This window comes from Bos indicus x Bos taurus, chromosome 9 (assembly GCF_003369695.1).
Source record: "Bos indicus x Bos taurus breed Angus x Brahman F1 hybrid chromosome 9, Bos_hybrid_MaternalHap_v2.0, whole genome shotgun sequence".
Taxonomy (NCBI): Eukaryota; Metazoa; Chordata; class Mammalia; order Artiodactyla; family Bovidae; genus Bos; species Bos indicus x Bos taurus.
Window position 1 is genome coordinate 38,660,139 of NC_040084.1, and position 14,574 is coordinate 38,674,712.

A 14,574-nucleotide genomic window follows, 5' to 3' on the forward strand; every position below is an offset into this window, starting at 1 on the left:
CATGTGGAATTTGTTCTGCTATGTGATGCAAGATATAGCTTGTACCAATAATATTTATTTACTATTCCTTTCATTTATGGTTGATTTTTAAATGCCACATGTGATTACATACACAAATATTTGAGTGTGTTCCTGCAATCTTTAGGGCACTTGCTTTGTTTGTCTGTCTGTCCCTGCACCACTACCAATCTAGTTTATTATCTGGTAAGGCCAATACCTTCTTGGTATTTAAAGGATTTTTAAGGGCCATATGGACTGCACTGAAGTTTTCAAAAATTTTCATCTATCCTCACTCATTTTTCCCCTTCCAGATACACTTAAAAGAAAAAAAGAATCCTCAGTAGAATTTTAATTGGAACTGTATTTGATTTATAGATGAATTTTAAGGAAATTAAAATCTTAACATTATTAAGTCTTTCCTCCTAGGAACATGGTCCATCTCTCCATTTTAACTTTTTTATTTATGATTCTCAGTGGAAATGTACAGTTTTTATATTTAGATTCCATTCCTTTTTAGGTTAACATGTGGTAGACACTGCCAGTGCTGTTCCCACCAAATACCTTTGGCATCCCCCATCTACTTTCCACGGGCAGCTTCCTGGGCACCCCTGTGGCTCGAGAGAGGCCTTTTCTGGCCATAGGAGCCTAGTAGGACTGTTGGCAGGGCCAGCCAGAAGTGTGGAGTTTATTTCCCTAGGAATAGCCTTTCACTAATGATGGTGGAGAGAGTTGGTGAGTAAACACCAGCTTCCTCTGCCTTCTGTTGTAACTCTGTCATGTGCTCACACTGTCTCCCCGAGGGTCTGCTAGGGGAACGCTCTATTTGCCCCCAGGAAAATCTAGCTTGATAATGTGCCCTCTACTGACATCCTTCCTGTCCCCATCTCCCATCCTCATTCCCAGACTGGGTCCCTGGGATCACTCTTCAATAAACGAGTCTATCATTCATCCTTTTCTAGAGGTCAGCTTTTAGGGGACACAAACCGAGAAATAATCCCGTATTATTTTTGGTTGCTATTGTAAAGGAGACATAAAATTATAATTTTTAATTAGCAATATAAGTTATTGATTTTTTGTCTATGGTTGAGATAGATCATCAATGCATATAACTCCATATTTAAACACAAGTTTTTGCCATGAAAAAAATAGTGTTAATTGCTTTACATATATGCTCTAATGTGCTGCAAATTACTGTATATATTACACAGATGTGTATGTTATACATACATATACATAACACTGTATATATTACACTGTTTTCTATATATAAACAGTGAATAGAGTTGTACTCACAACCCCATGTATACAGTATTTTAGGGGCGATTTGGAGAATTTTCAAGGGTGATTTTGGCTATGCACAACTTTGACCTCACTCACTGTTATTAGAACCTAACCTCATGATCTTTGGCAACTGACTTTTTTATTGAATTCACTTAATAGTTTCAATAGTGTTTCAATTGATTCTCTTGATCTTTCCAGGCAGACAACATCAACAGGAAATAATAAGAAGTTTGTCTCCTTTTCATTATTTATACATATAGTTTCTCCCCTGTGTTTTATTGCATATGCTAGAATTTTTAGAACAGTGTCATGTATTGGTGGTGAGGACTTCCCTGGTGGTCCAGTGGTTAAGAATCAGCCTGCCAATCCAGGAGATACAGGTTCTACCCCTGGTCCGAGAAGATTCCATATGTTGTGGAGCAACTAAGCCCATGTACCACAACTTCTGAGTTTGTGCTATAGAGCCCGTGAGCCACAACTACTGAAGCCTGAGGGCTCTCAAGCCTGCGCTCCGTAACAAAAGAAGCCACTGCAGTGAGAAGCCTGCACAACTAGAAAGTGGTTCCCCTGCTCACAGCAACCAAAGAGAGCCTGGGGGCAGCAGTGAAGACCCAGTGCAGCCAAAAAGTAATTAATTTTTTAAAAGTATCAGTGGTGAAAGCAATATTCTTGTATAATTTCATATTTGAGTAGAAATAAAATCATTTCTCTTTCTGTTGGGAGAGTGTGTGAGAAAGTGTGCTTTGTGAATGCATACTGTGTATTCAAATGCAATACAATAAATGATCAATTAAATTGAATTCTAATAAATGATAAGTTGAATGCAGGAGGGGATAAATTTCAGTTTTACCCCAGTATGAGGTAAAACAAATCATTTCAGTAAACCATTCCTGGTAAACTCGATTCTCTTGGTTTAAAATAAGTATAATTTATATACCCTCAATTATAATTTATATATTGGAGATCTTCTCTGGTTGCTTAATTTTCACTGGACTTTTGATTCCTTGGTTCATATGAAGAGCACTGCTCCTTTAGGCTGGATTGAAACCTCCAAAAATCAGGGCAGTTGACCTTGATTCATAAGATAGAAAAATTAATCTCTAGAATGTAAAAAGGATATGGGTTTCCATACCCACACTTGCCAAATTCACACACTCCACAATGCAGGGGGGGCATTTGTCACTTTTAAAATTTTGGCCTGGCATTCCACCTCCTCTCTTATTTGGGGAAGAGTCTTATCATCTAAACTGGTTGGGGAGCAAGGTCTCATTATGCATGGAAGTGAAAGAAGCTGGATGCCCCTTCCCCACCTCTGCCTCCAGTCCCATCCCCCACAGACAGCTACTGTATGGCCAGCCTATTGGATGTTGCCACCCAGGAACTTGGATCTTCAGCAACTGAGAGAAGAATGAAGAGATAGCTTCAAATCCACCTCCAGGCTGAAGTCCCTGGCAGTGTGAAGGCCCTAACAGAGCTTTTAACCCATCCTCGGGCTTCCCAGGTGGCGCTAGTGGTAAAGAACCCATCTGTGAATGCAGGAGACATAAGATGCGAGTTCAGTCCCGGGGTGGGGAAGATCCCCTAGACGGGGAAATGGCAACCCACTCCAGTATTCTTGCCTGGAGAATCCCATGGACAGGAGCCTGGCAGGTTACTGTCCATGGGGTCACAAAGAGACAAGATTGAAGCGACATATCACAGCACAGCACAACCCATCCTTTGATGTGTCCCTGGGTGGTGATTTTTGATTCCTGTCTGTTTTCTGAGCCTGGTCCTCAAATCTTGCAATTGATTTTGTGAGTACCCAATATCCTTTTAATCAATTCCTTTTCTGCTTAAATTAGACAGAATTAATTTCTAATGCTGCAACCAAGAACCTGATAGAACAATTTTCTCTTCCTTCTGTTCATTTTTCCCCTTGACAACCTGATAGAATATTTTAATTCTCAAAAGTGGCAAGACACATGTTGTAAAATTCTTGTCTCATGCAGGTATAGATCACTGAAGTAATTAGAAAGTTGAGACATTATCTTTGGGGGGTGGGGTAAGGATGACAACAGGCCATGACCAGAAAAAACAGCTGAATCATCAAGGGCACATTCTAGAAGCTCTACCAGTTGACACACACACACACACAGAACCTGCAGGCTGCATAGTGTAGCTCTTGAGTGTCTTCCCAGGGATGGCATGTCAGGCTCAGCTCACTCAGAGAAGATCAAGTCTAACCAACCTATGCCATGGATGACTGAAGGCTTCTGATCCAATTATCTGCACCAGGGTGGGGCTTCCTTGTGGCTCAACCATACAGGAGGAGCTTCAAACACCATCACTGCATACAGGAAAGTCAGGAAATAGATAAGAGTAAATAGTCAAGAAAGGGCCAGAGTGAGAGGTACAGCTAGTCAGGATGTAAAAGAAAGTGACAGGCCGCCTTATGACAAGAGAGCCTTCCTAGTTAGACCTCTACAAGGGTTCTGGTAGGAGATTTGCTAGAAGATAACTATATGAAATTAGAAGTCTTTCTATCTAGATACTCAAGGCCACTCAGGTCCATTGCCATACACTTAGACCACACCAGATGATAATCCACGCCTCCTTTGGAGAGTCAGGCAAAAAATTAAAGAAGACCATCTTCAATCACCACCACCCTTCCCACCCTCCCTATGGTCTGGTTGGGATATGGCCTCTCTTCCTCTGTAGAGTCAGCCCTTTCCAACAGGACCAGCTCCTGCAGTAATGACCCTGACCCACTGAGAGCACCCAACGTAGGTCCGTGGACCTGGGTTCTAAAACTTCATTCATAATAATGCCTGTTTATTCAGCCTGGTTGCCACCTTTTTAAGACGCTAGGGGGCTGGAGAGACACAAACTAAGTAGCCACACCCCCACAGGAGGAGCCACTGTCCACTTTGGACAAAACTTGACAAGACCAAGCTAGTATAAAAGTAGTGCCAGAATCCCAGCTTCAGAAGCTGGGCATGGCCTCTTTCGGAGGCAGGTTTAACACTACCTGTCCCCACCTCCTCCTGAGCTCAGGCTGGGTATTATATAGAGGGTCCTTCCTGTCACACGTGAGATTTTTCCCAGGACCATCACCTTACGACTCATGGCATGCTGTGGCCCCAAAACAGCGTAAATTTATTGGCTATGGTTGGACATCATAGATTTTAAACTATGTAGTTCTTTCCATTAGAACTTGATGGCAGGAGATGTCAGAAGAAGGGTTTCACAGTAAACCAGGTGTTCAGAGGTTAGCCTTGGGACATTTCCCAGGGGTCTCCTGCTTTCAAAGTTAAGCTTTTGGAGAATCATTCTTACAAGTCCCAAGAGGTCCATCAGAAGCTAGGAGGGTACTTGTGGGTGGATGAGAGCAGGAGACCTCCAACCCTCCTAGCCCTGGCAGGAGGCCTCTCTTAGATATCACCTCTGCGGCAAGAATTCTCCAAATGCGAGGGAAAAGAGCAGAGAAGAGGAGAAAGAGAAAAGGGAAAATTATAGTAGCAAAGAAAGAAAAATAAATTTAAGTTTTATTTTACTGTTTCTTTGGTTATGCAAAAAGTTCAGAAAATCAGAAAAGATCAAAAATAAAGATAAACTGTAATTTGATAACTTGGAGAAAAATCACTGTTAACATTTTAATGTATGTACTTACATACTTTTCTATGAAAATGTAGAGACAAATTTTAAAATAGAGATAGAGATAAATTTTAAAATAATGGAGATAAATTTTAAAATAGAGATAAATTTTTAAATAATGGAATAAATATACATACCTACATGTACACATACCCATACGAATTCGCTGTCCACTTTTTTCTCTTAACACTTTATTGTGAAAATCTTTTCACATAAATAAATGGCATCATTATCATTTTCATGGGTACACAGTGTTCTATTATAGTGTAGTTTATACACCAAATCCCTTATTAACAGACATCTTGATTTTTCATCATTATAGACAATGTTCCAATTACTCACAACATAAGTGTATCTTTGCAAACTTGTTCCATTCTTTCCCAGAAGGAGAATTGCTATATCAAAGGTATGTACTTCTTTAAATAAAAAAAATTTTTATTGGAGGATAATTGCTTTATAATATTGTGCTGGCTTCTGCCATACATCAAGGTGAATCAGCCTCAGGTACACATATATCCCCTCCCTCTTGAACCCCCCTCCCATCTCCCACCCCATCTCATCCCTGTAGGTTGTCACAGAGCACTGGGTGGAGCTCCCTGTGTCACACAGCAAGTTCCCACTGGCTATCTATTGTACATAGGGTAATGTATATGTTTCCATGCTGCTCTCTCAATTTGTTCCACCCTCTCCCTCCCCAAAGGGCTTTTCATAAATGTTACTAAGTTGTCCTCTAGAAGTGGTATAATACCCATTAACATTTTTTCTGGCAGTGTGGGTATCCACTTCCCTACATCCTTTATGTCTTTGGCCAACTAGGTAGTTGAAAACACTGTATCTTTGCATAGCTTTGATTACAAGCAGTGTTATATCTCTTTTCATGTTTACTGAAACCTGATAGTACTGATACCCTGAAAGTTGGTAAAGAATCTGCCTGCAATGCAGGAGACCCTGGTTCAATTTCTGGGTCAGGATGATCTGCTGGGTAAGGGATAGGCTACCCACTCCAGTATTCTTGGGCTTCCCTTGTGGCTCAGCTGGTAAACAATCCACCTGCAATTCAGGAGACCTGGGTTCGATCCCTGGGGTGGGAAGATCCCCTGGAGAAGGGAAAGGCTATCCACCCCAGTATTCTTGCCTAGAGAATTCCACGGGCTGTATAGTCCATGGGGTCGCAAACAGTTGGACACAACTGAGACACTTTCACTTTCACCTTGTGGATGCACTTACTTCTCATGTGTTTTCAATTGAAGTATTTGTTTTTGCTTCCTGTGGATGTGTCAGCATTCTATATTAAGGATTCTTACCCTTGCTGTATATGTTGCTGTTGAGTTAACATTTAAGAGATTAAAACTGAAATGTAATTATCAAGCAAGACAACATTTCAACTAAATAAAATTTAAAAGAAGGAAAATGTTCCTTTAAAAACAAGAGAATAAGAAATTCAGTTGAGACAAAACAAAGCCCAGATAGGAAGAGGAAAATTGAAAGAAATAGAAAAATAACCAGTACCCGTCAAATCAAAGAGAATTTCTAGAACAATGTCTACATTCTAGTTTGTATATATTAAGCTGTCAGTAAGAAAACAGAATCGGGGCTTAGAGGACAATATGGCTTATCTCAGGAAGGCTAGGGGCAGTGCCATGGATCTTTAATCAAGGTCTGTGTAGAGACCAGCACAGTAGATCAAAATGCGGAATAGCATCCAAATCTTTCACAGTACTCGATATACTTGTTCAGACCATTAGCTAATCCTCCTAGGAGGCCAAATCCATTTAAATCCACATTTCAGAAGGGCAACAGATAGAAAGGTAGGTAAGGAAAGAATTACAAAAACAGGATGAAGTCTTGATGGGAGCAGGTTAATCTGTCATCTTAATTGCATTGTCTCTTCATTTTGTTCCCTAATTAGATCAAGGAGCTATTAGAGTTACAGACGCTAAGAAAGTGACTCCTCTTGAAGAAACCATAAACAATGAGATGCCTCACCCCACCTACTCCAGATTTCACGTAAGATAAATTGAACCTCACATGGAATTCCAAGGAGGGCTCTATCTCAAGAGTGGTTTTTCTGAGAGTACATGACATTATCCTTAAAAAGGAGGAAGGTACCCTTTCATGTCCATTTAGTCTTCAAACAAGTAGCGTGCATCAAATCAGTTTTACTGTCTCCATTTTACATAATAACACTAAGGTCCAGGAAAGGTAAGTGATTTGTCGCATCAAGGTGCTGTCAACAGTGTGCAGTGTGGAGCTGGAATCAGAAACAATCTAGACTAGTGCTGTCCAGAAGAAATAAAATGTGAGCCACATATGCCATTTTAAATTCTCTAGTAGACACATTAAAAAGTTAAAAGAAATAAGTGAAATTAACTTTAATAATATATTTTATTTAGCACAATTTCAGACTATTATCATCTTCACATGTAAATAATATAAAAATCATTTAGATGTTTTATATTTTTTATGCTAAATCTTTAAAATCCAATGTGTCTTTTACTTTTACAGGACATTTAAATTTGCACTAGTCACATATCAAAAATTCAAGTACATTTCAAGTGTGTAAGGGCCAGGTGTGGCTTTTGGTCACCACATTGGACAGCCTGGTTCTAGATCAGTGGTTTTCAAGGCCTGGTACCCAGACCAGGAGCGTCAGCATCACCTGGGAACTGTTACAAGTGCAAATTCTTGGGCTCCATTCCAAGTCTACTGAATCAGACCCTCTGGGGGTGGAGATCACAAATCAGTGTTTTAACAAATCCCTTCTGGTAATTTTGATGCATGCTAAGGTTTAGAATCATTTGTTGCTGTTGTTCAGTTGCTAAGTTGTGTCTGACTCTGCGACCCCATGGACTGCAGCACGCCAGGCTGCCGTCTTCCACTATCTCCCAGAGTTTGTTCAAATTCATGTCCATAGAGTTGGTGATGCTATCTAACCATCTCACTCTCTGCCACTCCTTCTCCTTTTGCCTTCAATCTTTCCCAGCATCAGAGTCTTTTCTAATAAGTCAACTCTTTGTATCAGGTGGCCAAAATATTGGAGCTTCAGCTTCAGCATCATTGCTCTAGACAATTGCCTCTGCATTCCAATCCATATAAACCTAGGACAGCCATGGCAGGCTAGTACTGAGAAAGAGGAGCCTCTTCTCTTGAGATAAACAATTCTTGGCTAGATGAAGTTGGTGTTTTCTTGAATAGAAATCTTCTAGTCCTAGTTGTGTTCCATTTCTTGGGATTATGAAATGAATTATCAACATATAATTTAAATATGATTTCATTTAGTATTTTATTTAAGGAAGAAAGAAACCCAGTAATCACACTATACAATCACTTCAAATTTAGTTTTTAATTTCTCTTGTCCTCAGTTTCCTCATTTGTAAAATGAGGATTGTTTAACAAATGTTAGCAACTTTAAAAAGTATTGTGTACCTACTGTATAGCATAGGGAACTCTGCTCAGTACTCTGTAATGACCTATATGGGAAAAGAATCTAAAACAGTGGATATATGTACACGTATAACTGATTCACTTTGCTGTACAGCAGAAACTAACACATTGTAAATCAACTATACTCCAATAAAAATTAATTAAAAACAAACAAACAACCTCCTCCCCACCCAATATTGCACAGATTTCTCACGGGGAAGTTTCCATATAAATATATCTTAGTTTAATTTTTTTTAAGTACTATGTATTAAAAAGAAAAAAGGCAGAAAAAGTGACTGGTGTTTGAAAACTACAGTCAAAAACTTAGTGGAAAGGAAAGGTAATATTATAGATTTTGAACACAGAAGCAGATGCCAATTCACTTATATTTCTCAGAATGCTATATTTTGCTGAGGGGGCAGGGTAGGATTCTTGCCAAAATCATTAAGAAGAATGAATCTGAGCATGCCTTAGAGCAGAACTTTCAGTAAACAGGAATTACCTATAAAGAAAATCAGGAAGATGAAGTGTTTGCTTTTTTTTTAATGAAGTTACATCCTGCCATAGAAATGCTGGATAGGAAATAAAGACTGATGCACTCCCAGTTGTATATTAAACCAGCTATTATTTCATCAAGGAAAATCTGAGCAAAAGGAAAAAAACCACGATAAAGCTGAATTCATGAGAAACCAAAGACAACCAATGGCTACAATTAAACATGCTTTTGGAAAAAACTATACAAATACCCACTCTGTGATTGCAGATTCCTTAGTAGTCGCTTGCCCTCTCCACCCCTACTCGTATTTCCCTAATACTTCCTGCAGACTTTGCTTGTATATATATACATATATCAGAAGACTATAAATTCATCCTAATTTATTCCGTTTTATCCCCTTCCTTTTCTTCCTCTCCCTCCTTATAATTTACTAATAATATTAACTGTGCGTTTCCAGGTTTCTCTTTTTTCCGGGTTTCTGTGATGGGATTCTCCCTTGCTCCGCACTCTTCGGTTTGATCAGAGAAAACAATTTAATCATCCTAACAGTTTTCCAATGTATCCTCCCACCTTCAAACTAAAAGACAACAGAAAGGAAAGACAGCCCTTTCTCAAGGCAGGTTCCCATGGTTTTGAGGGAATGGCAGATGCCTTTCTGCAGTAGCGGCTGCAACCTTCTCCAAAGCTGAAACTGCAGCTCACACTCTCCTCTTATTTCCTTACCCTAACCCACTACCTCAAGTCCACGTAAACCTTAAAAAACACACACTCACAACTCCTCCAATCTAGCATCCTCTCTCACACCCTTACACCACACGCACGCCAGGATGCCCAATGCCACGGGAACTCTCTGCCCACTCGGTGGCCCCACCCATCGCCGCCCCGCCCCCGCTCCAATCACCAATGGTCGCCACCCGCTGCTCCCGAGGGGCTCGTTGATTGGACAGTGGAGCCTGCCACTCTAGCGGGGCCTCCCGCCCTCCCTCACTCCCCGCTGGGGCTGGAGGGGGCTGGAGCATCAGCGCGAGTAGCTCGGAGCAGCCGCGGCAGCGGCGGCGCGTCGTTGCAGTTGCGCCATCTGTCAGGAGCGGAGCCGGCAAGGAGGGGGCTGCCGCGGGAGAGGAGGAGGGGTCGCCGCGAGCCGAAGGCCGCCGAGACCCGCCCGCCCACCGGCCGTGGGAGTAGAGGAGAGGCTGCCCTCGGAGCCGCGCGTCCATCACCGCCCCGGCGCGCGGCGCTTCACCCCGCGCACCGAGGGCTCCCCAGGCGCACACAAAGCCGCCGCCCGCGCCTGGGAGGGATCCGGTCGCCGGGCCGGGGACACCCGGCGCCGCCCCCTGGGCACTCTCAGAAGGCCCACCGACTCCCGGGCCCGCCGAGCAACCACCGGAGCCGCTTCGGCCGCGCCGGAGGAGGCGGGGAGTGGACCATGTGAATGGGCTCCGGAGCCTGAGCGCAGCGCAGGTAAGCGGCCGGGGATGCGCCGCGGGGCCGCGGGGATGCTGCGGAGATGCGGGCCGCGGGCGCCCAGCGCAGCGCCGCCCCCGCCGCGGGGCCCGGCGCTGCAGTCTCTGGGCCATCGCCGCCTCTGGGGCTCCCCGCGGGGCTGCCGGGGAGTTGGCCTCGCTTGGAGTCTTCCTGTGGTCGCTCCGGAGGACACTTCTGCGGGCTGCAGCCCCGAGGTAGCGCAGGGTTGGGGGGTCCATTTCCTCAGGGTGTGAATAGGAATTGGCTTGGGGGATGGCTAGGCTGGCCCAGACTCCGCCTCCGCCCTCTTTTCGGGGCCCCCCGCGGGGACCCGGGCTGTGTGTGTTGTTTTAATGTCAGGGATGATGTAATCACTTAATAATTGATGCCCCGTGCTGCTTCCCTCCCCACCCCACTCCACCCCTGCCCCACTCCTCCACCTCTCGGCCTCCTCCTCCTGTGGCCGTCGCCTTTCCCATCGCATCCTCCAGCTTATTTCTGGCACCTCCCTTGCACTTCCCCCATCCTCCCCTCCACTCTTCCTGTGCCACCACCCACCCTTCCCCAGTCCCCCGTGCTGGAGCCTTAGCTCCTCTTCCTCTGACCCCTCCACCCCTCCAGCTCCCTCAGGCTCCTTTCTCCTTCCTTCTCAGCTCGCTGGATTTCCTCTCTACTTCCCTAGATCGATGACTGTTTTTGTTTGGTCGCCTCCCCTCTCTTATCTCTGCGGCCACAGGCGGAGGGGACTGAGCCAGAAAGAGGCCACCAAGCTTGGGCCCCGGCGGAGATTTGCTGGGACTGAGTGAGAAGAGGGATAATAAAATCACCCTTCTTGCCCCTCCTCCCACCAATAAATCACACAGACTCGCTGGGTGTGTGTGTGTGTATGTGTGTGTGTGACACAAAGAGCCCTTTCAGTGCACAGAGAGGAGACGCACAAAGTGCCCAAGGATGGGCGCGATGCTTCTTGTTTCTGTTCCCTGGGGCTTCCCTTTTGCTCAGATAAAGCAGTTGATCTTCTCTCTGAGAGTCTTTCCTGCCACATTTACCAAAAAATAAAAGGCCCCAGATGCAGGGTGGCAGGTGCTGGTGTTTTGCTGTATTCATGGACCGGTAGTGTTGACTGGCGGCTGCAGTACTTCTTAGATTGAAGGGGGAATTGATTTCAGCTGTCTGAAGAGTTGCTTTACTCTCAGGGTAGCACCCTCCCTTGCCCAGTTTTAACTCCCTTTCATGGTAGGGGGTAGGATACATGGGTGTGGGAGAGGGAGAATTTTGTTTCCAAAAGAGAGTTATATTGATGTTTGCTAGGAGTGAGGCAGCCTAACTTGCTTCTCTCAAGTCTAAGGAAGACTGAAGTCATTTGAAATGAAGTCTTGTCCACCCAGTGATGGTTGTTTCACCCTTGTATTTAAATAAGCTCCTGGGGACATTGCTAACACAGCAGTAAGTCGGGATTTGGAAGACCACTGGGGACTGTGTCTCTCTTCCCTGCTTCAGGGTAGCCTTCAGACGCCCACTTCCTTCCTCTCACCGCCAAGCCACTGCTGTACTTTCCACCCTTTGTGCTTTTTCTTCCAAGTCCCTGCCCCTCTGTCCCTCGGGTCCTGTGCTTTCAGACGAAGGGACTCACAGATTTTTGGAGGAAGTGGTTTTGTTAACTGTCTCAGGTGTTGGAGGCACTTAGCTATGAGCGAAAGATGTGGAGAGTCTTTTGCCTGATCTCTTAAACCATCTGCTTGATGTTCCTCTTGAAAAGGAAATGTAAATGTAAGTCTAGGGGCTTAATGTTCCATTCTGTAAGCCAGTGACTGTTACGTGCTTAATCAATAACGTCAAAACTTAGGTCGAACCCATTGATTCCTAAGAGCATGGCTCTTTGACTATTATAATAGAACTGTCTCAAGTTCTTCAAGAATTTTATTAGAGAAGAATTGTTATGGTTCATTAAACATTTACTCCTGCACTTTCTAAGGACATTCATCTTGGAACATTTTATATTAAAAAAAAAAGCAAAAGGGTTAATGAGGGTAGTGTTAAAAACAAAACAAAACAAAGCGTTGTTTGTTTGGCCAAACCCAGGAAAGAAAGTGCACAATAAGCTCACACTCTGTTGACTGAGTTCAAGAGAGTGATGAGGTTGAATGTGAACAAATGCATATTCTGCTTTCTGTACTTTTATTCTCTGCTTTCTCCTGGGTCTGAAATCTCCTAACCCCATCTGATTTGCTTGGGTTCTGTTAAACCTAGGGCCCAGCTCAAAAGTCTTCTACTCTGGGATGCTTTCTCCTCCTTTCCCCTTCAAGCAAATCACCATGCCTCCAATTTTGTTTTCATACTTCAGCAGCTGACATTATGGTTGGCACGTGTCTATTTCCATCATTATTTGATCAACACACTGAAAGAAGGAACCTGGTCTTGTTTCAACAAATGTGTTAGGTCTTTGGTATGTGCTAAGCACCTGGCTTAATTAGGCTAATATTAGCAGCTATAACAAATAGGCCTGCAAAAATATAATGACTCAAAAGTAATAGATGTTTATTATTCCTCATGTAATAGTTCAAAATGGGTATTTCTGATCAGTGGGTGACTTTCCTCCATGCAGTGATTCTGGGCTCCAAATTCCACCATGCCTTGGTGCTCCATTGCAATCTGCTTTCAGCTGGCAGAAGTACAAAAGAGAGAGTAGAGGGGATGCACCCACTTTTTAATTGCCCTGGCCTGGAAATGACACCCATCACTTATGCTTACATACTTTACTTGAGGGCTAGTTAAATGGCCACATTAAACTGCAAGGGATCCTGGGAAATAGTTATCATATGACCAGAAACAAAGTCAAGAAGATATGTGTTTGGGGCCAGCAACTTTGCTATATGTCACAACTCAGGTGGTGCAAGTGGGAAAGAATCTGCCTGCCATTGCAGAAGACATAAGAGATTGAACCTGGGTTCAAGCCCTGGGTTGGGAAGATCCCCTGGAGAAGGAAATAGCAACCCACTCCAGTATTCTTGCCAGGAAAATTCCTCGAACAGAGGAGCCTGGTGGGCTATAGTCCATGGGTCGCAAAAAGTCAGAGCACACACACACACTTTTGCTATGCGGTGCTGCTCAACAAGGCAAGTCCTTCAAGGACTCTGTAGGTTAATGAGAATTAAATGGAAACCTAGAGCCTTTACCCATTATTGCCTTCATTCTTTTGCTATATGCCAGATTTTTGATTTTACAAGTTCAGACCTTCACATTTTAAACGTGTTTCCAAAAACCTTGGTTTTTTGTCGATTCTAGTAGCCACTTCCCACCCACTTATTCCTTGTAATACAGTGATCTGATGGCTATGGTACTGACTTTGATGTGGCTCTCCAGTACCACCTTTGTTGGCCTAGATGGTTATCTGCTGATTTTAGACTTCCCGAATGGCCAGGAGAGTCTTTAGAAATCACAGTCCTACCTTCTCTAATTGGAAGAGGACATGAAAGAGACTCTAGAGGAGAAAGTTTTTTCCCCAGGCCATGTTCATGGGAAGGGAGCCTCACCTGCCCAGCTCTTCAGTCCTGACAGGGTCCCCTCCAACCCGCAGATGTCTTTAGTGGGTGGGTGACTGTGAGCCCTGCATCTTCCATGGGATTAAGTGAGCTCCCAGAGCCAGGTGAATCACTAGTATTTTGGATAGCCCCCGTTCTCCACAGGCCTCCCCAGGAGCAATTCTGTCCGTACTAGTCATCAGACTTAGTAATGCACATACTTTTGCTATGTTGTGGTTTAGTCACTAAATCGTGTCCAACTCTTTGGTACCCCACGGACTAGCCCGCCAGGCTCCTCTCTCCATGGAATTTCCCAAGCAAGAATATTGGAGTGTGTTGCCATTTCCTTCTCCAGTTTTTTTTTTTTTTGCCCCTGTGTGTATGCTATAAACAGTTCAATATATTCATCAGTTCTGTAGACATTAGCCCAATATCTTATTGTGTGCAAGGTACTGGAAGATAGGATTGTGAAAATGAATACTTCTGCTGTCCTTGCTGTTTAGGAGCTTAGTCTGCTAGAGGAGATAAAAATAATACATAATAGCTAGTTTTATTGAGCATTTACTATATGCCAAACACTGTTTAAGCTCTAATCTTAATAATGGTATGAACAGCTGAAACTAATATAATATCGTAAATCAACTATTGCTGTTGTTGTTTAGTCGCTAAGTTGTGTCCAACTGTCTTGCAACCCCCTGGACCGTAGCCTGCCAGGCTCCTCTGTCCATGAGATTTTCCAGGCAAGAATAC

The 14,574-nt window shown here is 43.6% G+C and overlaps 1 protein-coding gene across 3 annotated transcripts in view; it reads left to right on the forward strand.

Annotated features, from left to right (window-relative positions):
* The first annotated feature begins 9,827 nt into the window (after positions 1 to 9,827).
* Positions 9,828 to 14,574, forward strand: part of FYN (FYN proto-oncogene, Src family tyrosine kinase) — a 213,853-nt gene continuing 209,106 nt past the window's right edge. The window contains exon 1 of one of the 3 annotated variants that reach the window (XM_027551190.1): positions 9,828 to 10,300. The gene's annotated coding sequence lies outside the window, so the exon portion shown is untranslated. The remainder of the gene's footprint in view (positions 10,301 to 14,574) is intronic. The other 2 variants (XM_027551193.1, XM_027551191.1) reach the window with 2 other exon arrangements.